Raw genomic sequence first — 16,748 nt, forward strand, 5'->3', positions numbered from 1 at the left:
GCCTGGACACCCGGCGCGGTCGGGATCTGTCTGGGGCACACGCCCCCTCGCCCCTTCGGCGACAGCACCCCGCGGGCGCCCGGCCCTCCGGACGCGTGCGTCACCGCGCCCCAGCCCCCCTCCCGCCCCCGGCACGTGACTCGACACGCGCCAGCTGCACGCGGGCTCCACCAAAACAAAAACAGAGAGGGCCGGCCGGCCGGCCCGGCGGCGGGGAGCGCGCGGGGGCGGCGGGCGCGCCCCCGCTGCCGCTGCCCGGCGCCGCGGCCGCGCCTCCGCTGCCCCGAGCGCCGCCGAGGCCGCGCGCCCCGACCGGCCGGGGGCGGGAGGGCAGAGGGCACCACCCTGTTTACAGCCCTCGCTCCGGGCCGGGGACCCCGCCCGGAAACGGTCTCCCGGGACAGGGCCCTGGCGTGCGCACCCACCCGCGGCCCGGACGTCGGCGCTGGCGTGGGAGGCTCGGGTCGCCGCTCGGAATAAAGCCGCGCCGCCACGGAGCTGGGGCCCCGGGCCCGCGCGAGCCTCCGCTCCTCCTCGGCGCGCCGCCCACGGCTGCTTCGTGTCAGCCCCCGTCACGACTCTGCTACGCACTTCACCCCGCAGCTCTCGGCTCCGGCGCTTCCGCAGACCCTCCTCACGGCCCCCCGTACTCCCCGGCGACCGGGCTGCGGACCCTCCCGCACTTCGGGACCCCGCGCTGCTCCTACCCCGGGGCGGGGCTACATCGCCCGTCTCGGACCACCCCCCCCATATTCCGCCCCGGGAGGGAGGGCAGGGTGGCCATGAGCTGTCAGAAGCCCAGTTTTCCACATGACGAACCTCATCTTCACCCTTACACATCCCTACTCCCCCTTCAGCCTAGCTTCGAGATGAATCAGATATTTAAAGCGGGCTGGGGAGGGGTTGTCTTCATTTTTCTCCCTAGTCGCAAAGAAAAAGAAGACGCAGCTCTGCCGATCCGCTCGCTTTTAAGACACCCCACGTCTTCCCATCAAATGCAACTTACAAAATAGAAATGCCCACCACACACCTGCTACACCACCCACCCTCTCGGAACCTGGAGACCCACCCAGCCCGCCTTCTGGAACCTGCGCCCGGGGTAGGGTGGGAGCGGTGCCGTCCGGTTCCCGAAAGTAAGAGGGAGTGAGAGGGGGATCAGGCACCCCCCCTCCAGCCCCGCCCAAGAGCGCGATCCTCCGGTCCCCCAACTCGAGAGCGCAGCAGGGCATCCTCCGTCCCTCCCGGTGGAACAAGGAAGGGAGCCAACGGCCTGGGTGCCGGGGGGTGCTGTTTTTCCCCTTTAGAACGCAGACGCCGCGTCCTCTGTGAGCACCCCCACCCCCGTCGCCTTATTTCTGGTGGTCAGCAAAGGTGGGGTGGGGGGAAGACAGGACCAAGTACTCTCGAGGTTCCGGGATGTGAGTCTCCGCGGAGTGAAGAGGTGGAATCTCGAAATGGAAACAGTCTCCCCCCCCTCCCTCCCTCCCCTCCTCCTCCTCCTCTTCTGTTTACCTCAAGTTTGAATTTTATCTGCGCAACATTAGCTGGAATGCGGACATTGAAAAACACACACACACACACACACACTCTCAACCCGGCAGCAGCTCCGGAGGAGCCATGTGGCATCAGGCCACCTCAAAGGGGAAAAAAGTGCTCTTAGCAACACAAACATGGCGAAATCGCCTCGGCATTCCCAGCTAACGCCACCACCCCTACCTTTCCTCGCCCGGCTCTCCAACATCCCGGCCGGGACCTGAGGGCCCTTCCAGGGGGAGGCGAGGGGCCCCCGGGGAGTCCCAGGGTGGGACCGCGGGGCGTGCGAAAGAGGAAATAACCGGAGTGGAAATGTATCTGCTGGACCATCGAGCCCGCCGCCTCGCAGCAGTGAGGGGATGCCTCTTTTCATCTCGAGAGGTCCAAACGGAGAACAAAATTCCTATCCCGAAGTCCGGCTGGGCCGGCTTTCCCCACCCTCCAGAACTTACCTTGGGGCTGAACACAAGCTGCCGCTTTAATCCTTTTCTCTTTCCTTCCTCCGGAGCGAGACGCAAGGGGGAAAACGATGCGCATGTATATTTGTAGAGCACAGTCTTCTAGCATTCCCCTTTGATCATCAGGAGGAGCGATGGAGGCTCCGGAGACAGGTGCAGTGCTGGCCGAGGCTGCCGGCTAAAAGTTGTTCTCTTGGCGGTGGGCGGCGGGGGGTCCCCCCGGCAGGGGCTGGGGACCGGGTCTCCTTTCCCCCCCGCCGGCGTCGCCCACTTCCCGCGGGGAGCTGCTGCGTGCGGCTCGGCTGCAGGGGAGGTGGCGTAGTTTCTCTTCCTCCCACCTCTTCTCACTCACTTGTTTTTGTAGCCGTGGGCTCCCCTAATGCTTTCCTCTCCACAATGTTGTTTCATTATATCATGTCCATCATGTGACACCGGAGAGGCCTCTCTATGGAAACTTAAAGGGCCTCCCACGTGACTGCAGCAGCAACAACAGCAGCGGCAGAACTGGCGGCGGCGGCCGCAGCCGTTCGTACCACCACCACCACCCACCGAAAGCCCCTCGCAGCATCCCGTAGGGGCTCCTGGCGCTGCAGAAGCCCAGATAAGCGAGCCACAGCATCCGGGAGCTGTGGCGTCTGTGCGTGCGTGTAGCCTTTGCTCATTACATAGGAAACCGAACAGAAGGAGCGTCCTTAAATCCTTTCCTACAGTCACAAAACCCACGCTCTGTTAAAATGACATCTCGTGGCTCCTACTTTATTTTCCCCTAGAGCAATGAGTTTTCTATCAGGTCTGATTAAATTTTACCGAGGCAAAAAGAAGAACCGGACTTGTCCCTCTGCGAGTTCAGCCAGTTCTTGGGTGGCTCAGAAATGACAAAACAATAATAACAGAAATAGAATCAGGCATTTGATACATAATTACCATCGTACCAGCTTTAAAGCTTTTCTGGAATCAACATTCCTCCGGTAACTGTGTTGATGATGCTTGCAGGAGGCAAATGCAATGCAGTTTTTCTCTTCCGCAGCTATATTAGGACTTTGTTGCTGACAACAGTAAAAACTTGTTTGTGTCAGGAAGTGAGGTACGACGATATGACCTGGAAGGTACAGACAAAACCAAAGTGGCAGCTTTTGCATTACTTTTCTGACCACATTCTTTCAAATAGAAGCAACTGATCTGCTGTTAAATGCGTAGTGTGTTTGGTGGGAAATCAAATAATCAGAAAAACACATTTTCCCCTTAATCATAGTGGACGTGCTAGAAGCTAGAAATTACCTATATATATGTTTGTATACAGAGAAAAAGTCTGCGCCTTTATATGAAATTTTGAACCAATAACTTTATCATCATTTGTAGCATTTAACTGAAGCATTTAACAGACACTTTGAAAGACTTAAGTCCAGTTATGTGTGAATCCATAACATCAGTTTTTAGAGCCTTCCGTGTTATTGAATCACAACCCCCAATCCTAAATCTCTGCCTTAGATTGTGTGGATCATAGGATTTTATCCTGTAAATCCCAGCTAAAAGGCTCTTTTGATGTTTTAGTTCATGCTTTTCAATTTATAAGGAAAACTCCCTGTTGGATTGGCAGCATTATGAAAAACTTCATAGGAAACTGAAGAGTGGGGCGGAAGATCATGTTTTCTTTGCCTTGACTGTATCTCTTTCCACCTCATCAGTTTCCCTCTGATTATCAGCCATGATGCATGATCTCTCCACTACATCCCTTCTGATTCCTTAATGTGCCCCTCAATATTTACCTTACTATCTAACGCCTAATCCTTCCATCCCTTTCCCCTTTCCTGCTTTTGCCTCCCAATTCACCCTGTGCTGCCTAGATACTTAGCTCAGGCCTCCCCAAATTCTCCCTCCCAGTCCTCCTTCCAAAGCAGGTCCCCTCCCCTTCCCAGCTCGGTCTCCCTTCTCTGCAACTCTACCTCCTTACCTTTCTTTGACCTCCTTTATTCTCCTTCACAGTCTGGCCCTCGACTTCTCGGCCTCTTCTTCCCCTTCTTCCCCTGCAATGACCTGCCTCAACTGGGGTCTCCTTCACACTCTTCTCTTTGGTCCCATCCCTTCTGACGCCGAACCCCCAGCTTTCCTCACGGGCTTGGCCTGGTCGGCTTGAGCGTGATTTTGTTCCCATGCCCCTGGGCTGGGAAAAGAGTGTGTGGTGCAAAGCGGGGGCAAGCATCCCCCTCGGCGGTGGCCCCTGCCTGGTTCCCCCTCCGCCCCTCCCGAGTCCCGGTTGCGGCGCTTCCTGGGCGGATGGTTGGGACTTGCTGCGGCAGCTGCGGTTCTGCTGTGTCATGCAAGAAGGAGGCGGCGGCGGCGGCCGGAGCTGGAGGGGGAGGAGGGGAGGAACCTGATCTCTCCGGTAGCGAAGGGCTGGAGGCAAACACCGAGTTCCCCCAGAGCCGCCCGGGAGCAGGGAGGGCTCCGCCACCCCGGGGGGCCCTCCCCGCGGGGCAGATGGTAAGTGGGGCGGCGCAGGTGGTCGCCTTGGGAAGGGAGCGCGCAGGGGGTTAGGTGGGGAGGCGGGGAGAACTAGGAATCACCCTGGCCAAACTGAAGGAGCCCAGTGTCCAGCTGAAAGGGACCCAGGCCACAATAAGGATGACCAGTGGCAATAGTTACCGTTCGAAGAACGCCCCGCAGGTGACCCAGGCTACACAGAGAAGTAGTGCATCCTGAACCAAGGACCGAGCTGGAGGCAATGATTCAGAGTTAGAAAACCATCATCCCATCAGCCCTGGCGCCTTAGGGTACAGCTGAGTAGCAGAATTCGACATACACCCTATTCCTATAGCCTGGCTGAGCTTTATGGGTTGTCTTGTTTAAAACTAGGAAAGGGTATGGAAACCTGCCCAGCCTCACTTTAGCCACAGACATAATGCTCTTGGCCAGTGGCCTTGGACAAACAGCTTCTGGTGCAATTAAACAATCAATAGGAAAAATAGCTTCTTTCCCTTCACCACCCTCCTTTCCCAAGCAGCTTCAACCAGGGTAATTTATTCTGTTTAAAGGAGAAAGAAAACTATGCCTTACGGTTTCCCTCCCACCCTACCCTCTGTCAGCCTCAGTCCTACTACACAAACTGCCCACCCCAGTTTCAGACTATGATTTACATTCGATGAGGGGACTGTCTTGAAGCCTGAAGAATTTTCACCTCTGCTGCCCTTTACTGGGAGGGGAGTCAGAGAACTAAAAGCAGTGAACTTGGGGACACGGGGACAGGCTGGGCATGTAGGAAAATTGTTTCTTTTACCTGAGTGCAGTTCTCAGGACAACTTAACATAAACACACACACACATATATATATATATGTGTGTGTGTGTGTATATATATTATTCTTGTCCATTTTGCTTCTGGAAATCAAAGCACTTTCTGCAACATCTTTTTTTTTTTTTTTTTAGTGTCAGTCATACATTAGCAGTAAGGGGTTGGCGGGATTAACTGAAAGGCTAATGACTGTCTCAGAAGCACATGCTGTTGCTAGGGAACTCAAGCTCGTCCTGCTTTCTAATCACTCGTATGTTATGTGGAAATCAAACTTCTCAGGGTGTTATTAAAATGAATGGCATTTGGTTAAGGGAGTTCTCGCTTGTGTTGTAGCATCCTGAATTATTATCGACGCCCTCACACCCACATATCTTGTTTTCCTAATTTGATTTCTGTATGTGCGTCACTACCAGGGACACGCAGACTAGACCAGTCAGGTTCACTTCCTGTTTCTCAGAACTGGTTTATATTTGGTCTCGTAGCGTTAGCTGGTAAAATATTATCAAACTGATACTCTTGGAAAGAAATCTGTGCTTGCCATGAAAACCAATTATCCCAATTACATTCTAATTCCCATAGAAAATGTCATAATTTGAGGAATAAGGTATACTGCCAGTTGCCATTTGAGTAAACCATTCTTGAAATGTAAAGCCTAGAAAAAAAATCATCTTTATTTCTTTTACCCAGAATCTTCATTCCTCAGCATTAGAACTAAAACAAACTCAATTTGAGGGGAGATTTAAGTATGATATTTCTAAAATAAAGCTCAAAAAATACACACTGAAGCTGGGGAAATCATTTAGACTAAATAAGGCATAGAACTGAATAGAATCCAGGCCCCAGAAGTACAAATAAGCTTGGGTTAGCGTTGGGGCACTCAGAGAACAGACTGTGATTACAAGGCTCCAGTACAAACAGAAGCCCATCTCTTTGTACTAATTGCCTCTTTTACCAATTCTCCTATGTCCCTGGATAAGACAGCCTTGCTTAGTTTTTGGTTCCTTCCTCTTTATAACAAGGAAATCAAAAAAAGGCAATATCATAAAGATAAACACTGTGTAAATAGATAGGTTCTGATGTAGATAATTTGTTTGGATGGAAGATAATAGGGTATCTATGGCATTGAGGAGAGACCAACCAACTGAAAGTTAGGAAATTTTAATAGGCTGGGTGTCCTTGTGTGAGCTAGTACAAGTCTTCTCCTGTCTGTTTCCTCATGGAAGCTAAACAGAAATGCTGGGCTACAGAATCTTTAAGATTCTTTCTATTTACAAAACTCTGTGTTGTACTGAACTCACTACATAAAAATTTCAATTTTAGCTGGATTTTGCGATGTTAAATTTTGGCACTGAAATTTTAATATCTATCCATAGAAACCTTGGAGAAAATTATAATAGGAAAGAGTATGCTGTTGACACATCACTTTATAGTGTCAGTTGCCAGACAAATAAAATTTACCTGACTCCCAAAGTACTTAACTCTGCTTACTTTCAGGTGTTGTAGAAGGAACAGGATGAAAGGTAGAAAGGATGTAAAAGTGTATCAAAAGATCCTTCATTCAATTTAGATTTATTTAACCCAAAGCACTTTGATGAGCAAAATGGTGGAATGATGAATAAAGGTTATTAAAGAATTACATGATTAACTGAACTCTCATGGAGTTAGTTATCTATTTGCCTGTATTTTAATTAGTTACAGGCAAAAATATACCTAGATTTTTAAAATTTTCAGGCTCAGGATGTTAAGAAATAGCATGAAGAAATGTGAGATTTGTGCCAGACAGAGAAGATCTGACTTTGAAACCCAACTCTTCCACTTTCTTTATTCATTATTGAGTGCCTGCTATGTGTCAGGTACTGTGCTAGGCACTGGGAATACAAAGGTGAATAACACAGTCACCTCTGAAGGATCTTGTAGTTTAATGAGGAGACAGATAAGTACAAAATTGATCACACAATACTAGGATGTTAGCAACACAGGAGCTCATTGGAAAGGTATATATTTAACCTTCACCTTGCATAGTCACGGTCCCTAACCATAGAAAATGAATTTAGAGAGATCTGAAGCATAAGTAGAATAATCCAGACAAGTGGGCCAGTCAAAGAGAAATGTAAACCAAGCAAAGAAAGTATTATGTGTAAAGTCCTGAGGGTAAGAAGGTGTGCCCATGGAGTTGAAAGTGAAAGACAGAACCCAGCAAGTAATAGATTCTGTCTTGTATGAATGCATAGTAGAACCCAGAAAGATCAGTAAGGTCTTGTATTATGAAAAGTTTTATATATCCTCCTAATAAGTTTCAGCTTACCCTAAAGCCAGTGGAGAACTACTAATGAGTTTTAAGGAGCATAGTGAGGTGATCAAATGTCCATTTAATAAAGTTCACTCCAGTTTGGAGAATTCATTAGTGTGAGCAACACAGTAAGCAGGGAGACTAGCTCGGAGGCTGTTTCAGCATTACGGGGCTAGAAATGATGGACATCTACACTAAAGCAACAAGAATAGAAATGGAGAGAGGAGAAGGATTCAAGAGAAATTGAGGGTATAGAACAAACTGAATTTTATTATGGATTATGTCTGCAGGATTAAGGAACAGGAGAAGATATATAGCTCAGATAAATGGAAAGATGGTGGTACCAGTCGCCAAGATGAAGAGACATAGGTTGAGGAGGGAATTTAGTTTAATGTGAAACATGGTGTTTGAAGTATCCATAGGATATCAAAATTAAGCTTTCTGTTACATAAATACACAGGGAAGTCAAGAGCTCAGGGGAGAGAGAGATGCTGGAACCGTCAGAATGAGTGACAGTCCATGGAAGTAGATGACATCTTCAAGATAAAAGGTATAGAGTAAGAAGAGAGAAGGACCTATTCTGAAACCTTATGGAAATGCAAACTGTGAAAAAACGAGGAAATAAAGACACAAAGAAGAAGATCCAGAGAGGTAGAAGGACCAGGAACAAGTAGTTTCGGAGAAGTCAAGGAGAAATTGGCAATAGTTTGAAATGCTAGAGAGAGGTCAAGAAAACTGGACAGAAATTCCTTGGTTTTAACAACACGGTCAGTGTTATGTTCAGAAAGAAGGAGTTTATTAGGAAAAGGAGATAGTAACCAGATTGCAGTGGACTGAGGCATGGATATGAGCGGAGGAGGTAGACAGAGAGAGTTCTTTCAGACAAGAAGGACTAAAGACTAAGTAGGGAAGGAAAATGAAAATACCAGGGAGAGAAAATCATGATCTGTGAGGTTCAGGATGCATGGGAAAAAAAGGAAATAATATAGTAATACGAAATTCCGGATACTTTTGGGCTTCTTCAAATTGAATGACATCAATTCAGTTCAGTCAGTCGCTCAGTCATGTCCGACTCTTTGCGACCCCATGAACCACAGCACACCAGGCCTCCCTGTCCATCACCAACTCCCAGAGTTCACCCAAACCCATGTCCATCAAGTCGGTGATGCCATCCAACCATCTCATCCTCTGTCGTCCCCTTCTCCTCTGACCCTCAATCTTTCCCAGCATCAGGGTCTTTTCCAATGAGTCAGCTCTTCGCATCAGGTGGCCAAAGTATTGGAGTTTCAGCTTCAACATCAGTCCTTCCAATGAACACCTAGGACTGATCTCCTTTAGAATGGACTGGTTGGATCTCCTTGCAGTCCAAGGGACTCTCAATAGTCTTCTCCAACACCACAGTTCAAAAGCATCAATTCTTCAACACTAAGCTTTCTTTATAGTCCAACTCTCACATCCGTACACGACTACTGGAAAAACCATAGCTTTGACTAGACAGACCTTTGTTGGCAAAGTAATGTCTCTGCTTTTTAATATGCTATCTAGGTCACCATCCACCATTTGCTCAAGCCAAAAAGCGTGTAGATATTAACGATTCTTCTCCTTTTCCTCCATTCTCATGTCTCCTCCATAAAGAATTTAGGTCCACTTTAACCCTCAAAAACACTTCCAAAATCTGTCTCTTTCTCTCTCCACTGCCACCACTGTAATACAGACATCATCTTCTGGGCTTCTGTAATAGCTTCTAATTGGTTTTCCTATTTCCACTTTTGCCTCCTCTCTCCACAACGCAGCTAGAGTGACATAAATCATAAAATACAGATCATATCACTTCTCTCTTAGAATCCTTCCTTGTCTTCTGATTACACTTGAAATAAAGTCCAGACTCCTTTGCCTGGCAGAAAGCCTTCCGTAGCATCCCAGACCACCTCTCTTTGATCTCGTCTCCCACCACTCTCCTCTGACTCCAACTGCAGTGGTCTTTTTTTCTATTCCTCGAATGCATTACATTTGCTCTTGTTTTTAAAGGACTTCACCTAGATATTTCCTTTTCCTGGATTTGATTATTCTAACCTTTGTTTAAATATCACCTCCTCAAGCAGGTCTACCCTGACCACCTGGCTGAAAGTACCCTTCCTTGCCCCTTCCCACCCATCTTAGTAAAGCTTTATTATTGTGTGTTTTTATTCTTATAAATGAGAAACCTTCTAAAATGTAAACCCCATGAGGATTCCTGGCAGATGGTAGGTACTTAAAAATGTTCACCGCATGTTTATAGAAGGCAAAAGAGAAGAGCAATTGATTATCAGAAACTAGAGGCATCAAGGACCAGAGCCTAATGTGGTTCAGGAATGGCCAGTGATGGTGGATTACTAGACTTTTAAGGTTCCAGGTGTGGAAGAGTTATTTGCTGTGTCACCCTGGACATTCATATTCTCTGAGCTTTATTTTGGAGTTAATAATAATACATGCCTCATAGGGCTGTTAGGAAAATTAAATGACATAGCATAGATATAGGTATAGGCAGTCTTAAGCTATTTTCAGGTAGTCAGGACTTCTTCAAATCAATTCATAGTTTCTACATTGAGCTTTTCATATGGGCTCCCCTATAATGGAGTTAACATTTGAAGTAGTATTGACATGTATACACTACCATGTGTAAAATAGAGAGTGGAAAGCTTCTGTATGGCACAGGGAGCTCAGCTTGGTGCTCTTTGATGACCTAGGTGGGTGTGCAGAGGCGGAGGGAAGCTCCAGAGGGAGGGGGTGTATACATATAGCTGATTCACACTGTTGTACAGCAGAAACTAACACAACATTGTAAAGCAATTATACTCCAATTGAAAAATAAATTTTTAAAAATTGAGGATTACTTGTTAATTGGGGAAAATTTGATAAAATTCTGAGTTTTAAAAATTACTAGGATTCTGAAAGAATGTGGAAATTGGATAATTTAAGAAGAAATCAGAGCACTGCTACAAATCAATAAGAAAAGCATCAAAAACTCCCACGAGACTGGGTAAAAGGTATGACAGCGGTTAAGGAAACACAAATAGGTCTTTAAAATATGCAAAAGTGCTCAGCCTTTCTCATAACAAGTAATATGCAAATTACAACTGCAATAAGAGATATTTTTTACATACTGTTGTTGTTCAGTTTTTAAGTTATGTCCGACTCTGCAACCCCATGGACTTCAACATGCCAGGCTTCCGTATCCATCACCATCTCCTGGAGTTTGCTCAGATTCATGTCTGTTGAGTCGGTGATGCCATCTAACCATCTCATCGTCTGCCACCCTATTCTCCTTTATTTTACTTATTGAGTTGACACAAATCAAAAAATTTAATTAGCATACTTGGTTTGCCAGGCTGGGGAGTGGGCATTATTTTACATTGTCAATAAGATGAAAATTGATATAACCCCTGTGGAGGCTAACTTGGCAGTATTTATCAAATTTCTAAATGTACCAAGCCTTTGGCCTAGCAGCTCCATTTTTCTATATTTATCCAATATTGACAAATATTGAAGAATGACTCTTCTAGTATCTTTACCGAAGCATTATTTATGGTAGATAAAGAATGAAAACAACCTACATGTCCATTGATAGAGAAATGGTTAAATAAATTATGGTACAGTTATACAAGTGAATGGTGGGCTCAGGAAGAGAAATGATCAGAGTCAAGGGTTATTTTAAAGAACTTGACAATTGGATGGAATTGGTGAGTTATGGAGAGGGAGGTAGTATCATGACTGACTTGCGATTTCTTCAAAGGTGGGATGAATGACCAGAGACGTCAATGACTGAGCTGGAAAATCTTGGGAGAGTTGCAGAATTGCAGTATCTATCTAAGTGGAGATGTTTACCGCAGTTTCATTATATGGATTGGAAGTTCAAGAGAGTTGCTAGAACTGGGTTTATAAATTTGGGAGAAGATTGCCTAGGGAGGGTAGATATAATCAAAAGAAAAGCAGACCCATGATTAAACTCTGATCATTTAGAGATTGAATAGAAAAAAAAAAAAAAAAAAGACCTGATAATGGAGACCAAGAATCAAAAACCAGAGAACTAAAACCAGGAGACTATGGGGCTAAAGCCACCAAGAGAGGAATATATTAAGGAGGATATATTAAGAATATATTAAGCATTTAACATGTTAAATGCTGCCCCAAAGTCCAGGAAGATAGCTATAATTTGTTTTCCTCATAACCCTAAGCTCCTTGAAAGTTGCAATTATCTGATTTATTTTTGTATCCTTAGGGCTTTCCCTGTACCTTTCAGGTGTAATCAATGATCAGTATATTTTTGTTAAATTGGAGAGAAAGACAAAGATACAGAAAGAGAAATAGAGATACAAAAAACAACAACAATAGAATGTGTCTTTGTGTCTCAATAAATAAATAAAGCATATTCTCTTGAACTGTACTGTAAACCAAACCTGATCTTAGAAAGATCCCTTGGTTTTACTCCCGAGCTAACATGTTAATTGAGCTCTCACAATGCCACGTTGCTGGGATATTAAATGCCTCCTGAAAATATTTTGATATATGATATTCACCTGTGTCTCCTCATTCTGAATCATTTTTGTCTTTATTTAGGTCCTGGGTGATGACAAAAAGAGCACTTTGCTTTTCCTCACCCTTGTGACTCCATCATGCCACCTTGAATCGGTTGATGGAGTCTGGAGAATCCATTTCTGTGCCACTACGTTTCTGTAATACACTGGAACCACTCGTAAGGATGCCCGGCCCCAGTTCCCCATCAAAGAGAAAAATGACTTTGGGTAGGAAGAAACATACTACCTCTTAGAGAAACCACCAGCTTCTCCGTTTATTATTGTTTCTGCCAAAAGGTGTTACTTCTATCAGGGGAGAATGTAGAGAATGCCAGAGAAGGAAAGGGTTTGACTTTGTCCTGAGAATGTGGAAACCTTCTACACCGCAAAAGAGATGTCATGACTGTTGGGTCCAGGGTCCTCTAGTTAGAAGCCAAAATAATAGATGTCACTTAAACAATATTTAAAATGTTACAACACCCTGTATTACTTAGTGAGACCAAAGACTAGTAAATTTTTCTGTAAAGGGTAACAGTTTAGGCTTTGTGGGCCACACAATCTCTGCCCCACCTACTCAGCTCTGCCTTTGTAGTGCTAAAGCAGCCATAGACAATAAGTAAATGAATGACCTTGGCTGTGTTTCCAATTAAGCTTTATTTATGGAAAATGAGATTTGAATTTCATATAATTTTTGCATGTCATAAAGTATCATTCTTCTTTTGATCTTTTTCAGCTACTTAACAATGTGAAAACCATTTTTAGCTCACAGGCCATGCAAAAACAGGGGTGGGCTGGATTTGGCCGAAGGATGTTAGTTTGGCAACCTCTGATTTCAGACAAACAAGAAGACCATGTCATGAGAAAGATTTTCAGATTCAGAGCTCTGAAGAAAATAATCTGTTTCATATATATCCTTTATTTTAACTTCTCAAATTTATTTGAACATATAAACACATTTGCCTACATCTGACTTAGTATGTCTCCTCAGTTCAGTGTTGATTTAACAGTTAGCCCCTTCTCAGCCATGTGATGAATGAATGCATGTCAATGTAGTGTTTCTATGGAGCAAACTGAAGAATTCTTATCACTTGTCTACATCAGCACCCAAAGCAAGAGAGGACATAGTAATTCTAATCACATTTTTAAGCTGCATTAATTCATTCAGTAAATACTTATTAATGATCACTTTTATATACTGCAGTACTGTTAGGGAGTTAGAGATAAAAGAGGATAGAAGATTAAAAAATCTAGTGGCTGACAGGTGTCAGTGAGAATTGTTTGAATGTATTACAGTATAAATATAGTCATTTAAGCCTCAGATAGGTAGGCAAAAACTAAGTTTGAATCTGAGCACTTTTGTGTCCCAGATGTGTGACCTCAGGCTGATTACATAAACCATATAAGCTTCATTTTCCTTTTTTTAAAATAGGTATCATAATACCCACCTCCCAAGGAGGTGCTTTGGGAATTAAATAAGACATCAGTTCAGTTCAGTTCAGTCGCTCAGTCATGTCCAACTCTTTGCGACCCCATGAATCACAGCACGCCAGGCCTCCCTGTCCATCACCAAATCCCGGAGTTCACTCAAACTCACATCCATCGAATCAGTGATGCCATCCAGCCATCTCATTCTCTGTTGTCCCCGTCTCCTCCCGCCCCCAATCCCTCCCAGCATCAGAGTCTTTTCCAGTGAGTCAACTCATCGCATGAGGTGGCCAAAGTATTGGAGTTTCAGCTTCAGCATCAGTCCTTCCAATGAACACCCAGGACTGATCTCCTTTAGGATGGACTGGTTGGATCTCCTTGCAGTCCAAGGGACTCTCAAGAGTCTTCTCTAGGACCACAGCTCAAAAGCATCAATTCTTTGGCGATCAGCCCTCTTCACAGTCCAACTCTCACATCCATACATGACCATGGGAAAAACCATAGCCTTGACTAGATGGACCTTTGCTGGCAATGTAATGTCTCTGCTTTTTAATATGCTATCTAGGCTGGTCATAACTTTCCTTCCAAGGAGTAAGCGTCTTTTAATTTCCTGGCTGCAGTCAGCATCTGCACTGATTTTGAAGCCCAAAAAAATAAAGTCTGACACTGTTTCCACTGTTTCCCCATCTATTTCCCATGAAGTGATGGGACCAGATGCCATGATCTTTGTTTTCTGAATGTTGAGCTTCAAGCCAACCTTTTCACTCTCCTCTTTCACTTTCCTCAAGAGGCTTTTGAGTTCCTCTTCACTTTCTGCCATAAGGGTGGTGTCATCTGCATATCTGAGATTATTGATATTTCTCCTGGCAATCTTGATTCCAGCTTGTGCTTCTTCTAGCCCAGCGTTCCTCATGATATACTCTGCATATAAGTTAAATAAGCAGGGTGACAATATACAACCTTGACATACTCCTTTCCCTATTTGGAACCAGTCTGTTGTTCCATGTCCTGTTCTAACTGTTGCTTCCTGACCTGCATACAGGTTTCTCAAGAGGCAGGTCAGTTGTGTATGTAAATCAGCTAGCATGGTACCTGTACACGGTAAGTAATAAGTAAGTGAAAGTCGCTCAGTCGTGTCCAACTTTTTGTGACACCATGGACTATACAGTCCATGGAATTCTCCAAGCCAGAATACTGGGGTGGGTAGCTGTTCCCTTCTCCAGGGGATCTTCCCAATCCAGGGATCGAACCCAGGTCTCCTGCACTGCAGGTGGATTCTTTACCTGCTGAGCCACCAGGGAATTAATTGTTGTATTGCACCAATATGAAGGTACATAATTTGTTCAAAAGAAGCACACAATTAAAGGCAGAATAGCCGTGTGAGTTAAGAACAAATGAAAACTCACGAACCTGAACGTTGATGGCTGGTACAGCCATCAAAATAAAAGCAGAAGTGACATTGTCACAGGAGCTTCCAATAAGGCAGCTGGCTAGTTGTCTTGCCTTTGCCTTCCAGATGGAACAAGATGCTGGATTATCTAATGAGCCCTGCCTATAGTTCTAGTTCTCCAAGATCCCCAAGATTTAAATGCCATTTCTGATTAGAGAGAAAGTATGTCATCAGTATCAGCCCCAGCATCTTGCTTCCTTCTAGTCAGGTCAGCTGCGAGCCTTTGACATCTGTTCAGTTCAGTTCAGTCGCTCAGTCATGTCCGACTCTCCGCGACCCCATGAATCACAGCACGCTAGGCCTCCCTGTCCATCACCAACTCCCGGAGTTCACTCAAATTCATGTCCACAGAGTCGGTGATGCCATCCAGCCATCTCATTCTCGGTCGTCCCCTTCTCCTCCCGCCCCCAACCTTTCCCAGCATCAGAGTCTTTTCCAGTGAGTCAACTCGACGCATGAGGTGGCCAAAGTATTGCAGTTTCAGCTTCAGCATAAGTCCTTCCAATGAACACCCAGGATTGATCTCCTTTAGAATGGACTGGTTGGATCTCCTTGCAGTCCAAGGGACTCTCAAGAGTCTTCTCCAACACCACAGTTCAAAAGCATCAATTCTTCGGCGATCAGCTTTCTTCACAGTCCAACTCTCACATCCATACATGACCACAGGAAAAACCATAGCCTTGACTAGACGGACCTTGGTTGGCAAAGTAATGTCTCTGCTTTTCAATATACTATCACGGTTGGTCATAACTTTCCTTCCAAGGAGTAAGCGTCTTTTAATTTCATGGCTGCAATCACCATCTGCGGTGATTTTGGAGCCCCAAAAAATAAAGTCATCCACTGTTTCCCCATCTATTTGCCATGAAGTGATGGGACCAGATGCCATGATCTTTGTTTTCTGGATGTTGAGCTTCAAGCCAACCTTTTCACTCTCTTCTTTCACTTTCCTCAAGAGGTTTTTTAGTTCCTCTTCACTTTCTGCCATAAAGGTAGTGTCATCTGCATATCTGAGGTTATTGATATTTCTCCCGGCAATCTTGATTCCAGCTTGTGCTTCTTCCAGCCCAGCGTTCCTCATGATATACTCTGCATATAAGTTAAATAAGCAAGGTGACCATATACAGCCTTGATGTTCTCCTTTTCCTATTTGGAACCAGTCTGTTGTTCCATGTCCAGTTCTGACTGTTGCTTCCTGACCTGCACACAGGTTTCTCAAGAGACAGGTCAGGTGGTCTGGTATTCCCATCTCTTTCAGAATGTTCCACAGTTTATTGTGACCCACACAGTCAAAGGCTTTGGCATAGTCAATGAGGTAGAAATAGATGGTTTTCTGGAACTCTCTTGCTTTCTCCATGATCCAGCGGATATTGGCAATTTAATCTCTGGTGCCTCTGCCTTTTCTAAAACCTGCTTGAACATCTGAGAGTTCACGGTTCACATATTGCTGAAGCCTGGCTTGGAGAATTTTGAGCATGACTTTACTAGCGTGTGAGATGGGTGCAATTGTGCGGTAGTTTGAGCATTCTTTGGCATTCCCTTTCTTTGGGATTGGAATGAAGACTGACCTCTTCCAGTCCTGTGGCCACTGCTGAGTTTTCCAAATTTGCTGGCATATTTGTAGGTCCCTCCTATTACACCTCCCACTCCATGTTTATTCAGTCCTGTGCTTCCACCTTGACCTCCACACCTTCTGTCTCTGGTCATTTTGTCTCGCATCCAGATTCTCTTTAGATTTGGGACATTCTCCTGAA

The 16,748-nt window shown here is 45.4% G+C and overlaps 1 protein-coding gene and 1 long non-coding RNA gene across 20 annotated transcripts in view; one reads left to right on the forward strand and one right to left on the reverse strand.

Annotated features, from left to right (window-relative positions):
• LOC148778391 (uncharacterized) overlaps positions 1-4,317 on the reverse strand; it is a 222,511-nt gene extending 218,194 nt beyond the window's left edge. For 7 of the 18 annotated variants that reach the window (XR_016037074.1, XR_016037075.1, XR_016037068.1 and 4 more), the window contains exons 1-2: positions 3,943-4,296; positions 1,986-3,090 (exon numbers count right to left, since the gene is read on the reverse strand). This is a non-coding gene — a long non-coding RNA (uncharacterized LOC148778391). Of the gene's footprint in view, positions 1-1,985; positions 3,091-3,942 lie in introns of all 18 variants that reach the window. The other 11 variants (XR_016037059.1, XR_016037069.1, XR_016037066.1 and 8 more) reach the window with 4 other exon arrangements.
• Positions 4,318-4,333: 16 nt separating this feature from the next.
• The window catches only part of MKLN1 (muskelin 1), a 378,299-nt gene continuing 365,884 nt past the window's right edge, over positions 4,334-16,748 (forward strand). The window contains exon 1 of one of the 2 annotated variants that reach the window (XM_055421278.2): positions 4,334-4,472. The gene's annotated coding sequence lies outside the window, so the exon portion shown is untranslated. The remainder of the gene's footprint in view (positions 4,473-16,748) is intronic. The other variant, XM_055421281.2, reaches the window with a different exon arrangement.

The sequence above is a fragment of the Moschus berezovskii genome, chromosome 3, assembly GCF_049115385.1.
Source record: "Moschus berezovskii isolate FMDL1 chromosome 3, NW_MosBer_1.0, whole genome shotgun sequence".
NCBI lineage: Eukaryota > Metazoa > Chordata > Mammalia > Artiodactyla > Moschidae > Moschus > Moschus berezovskii.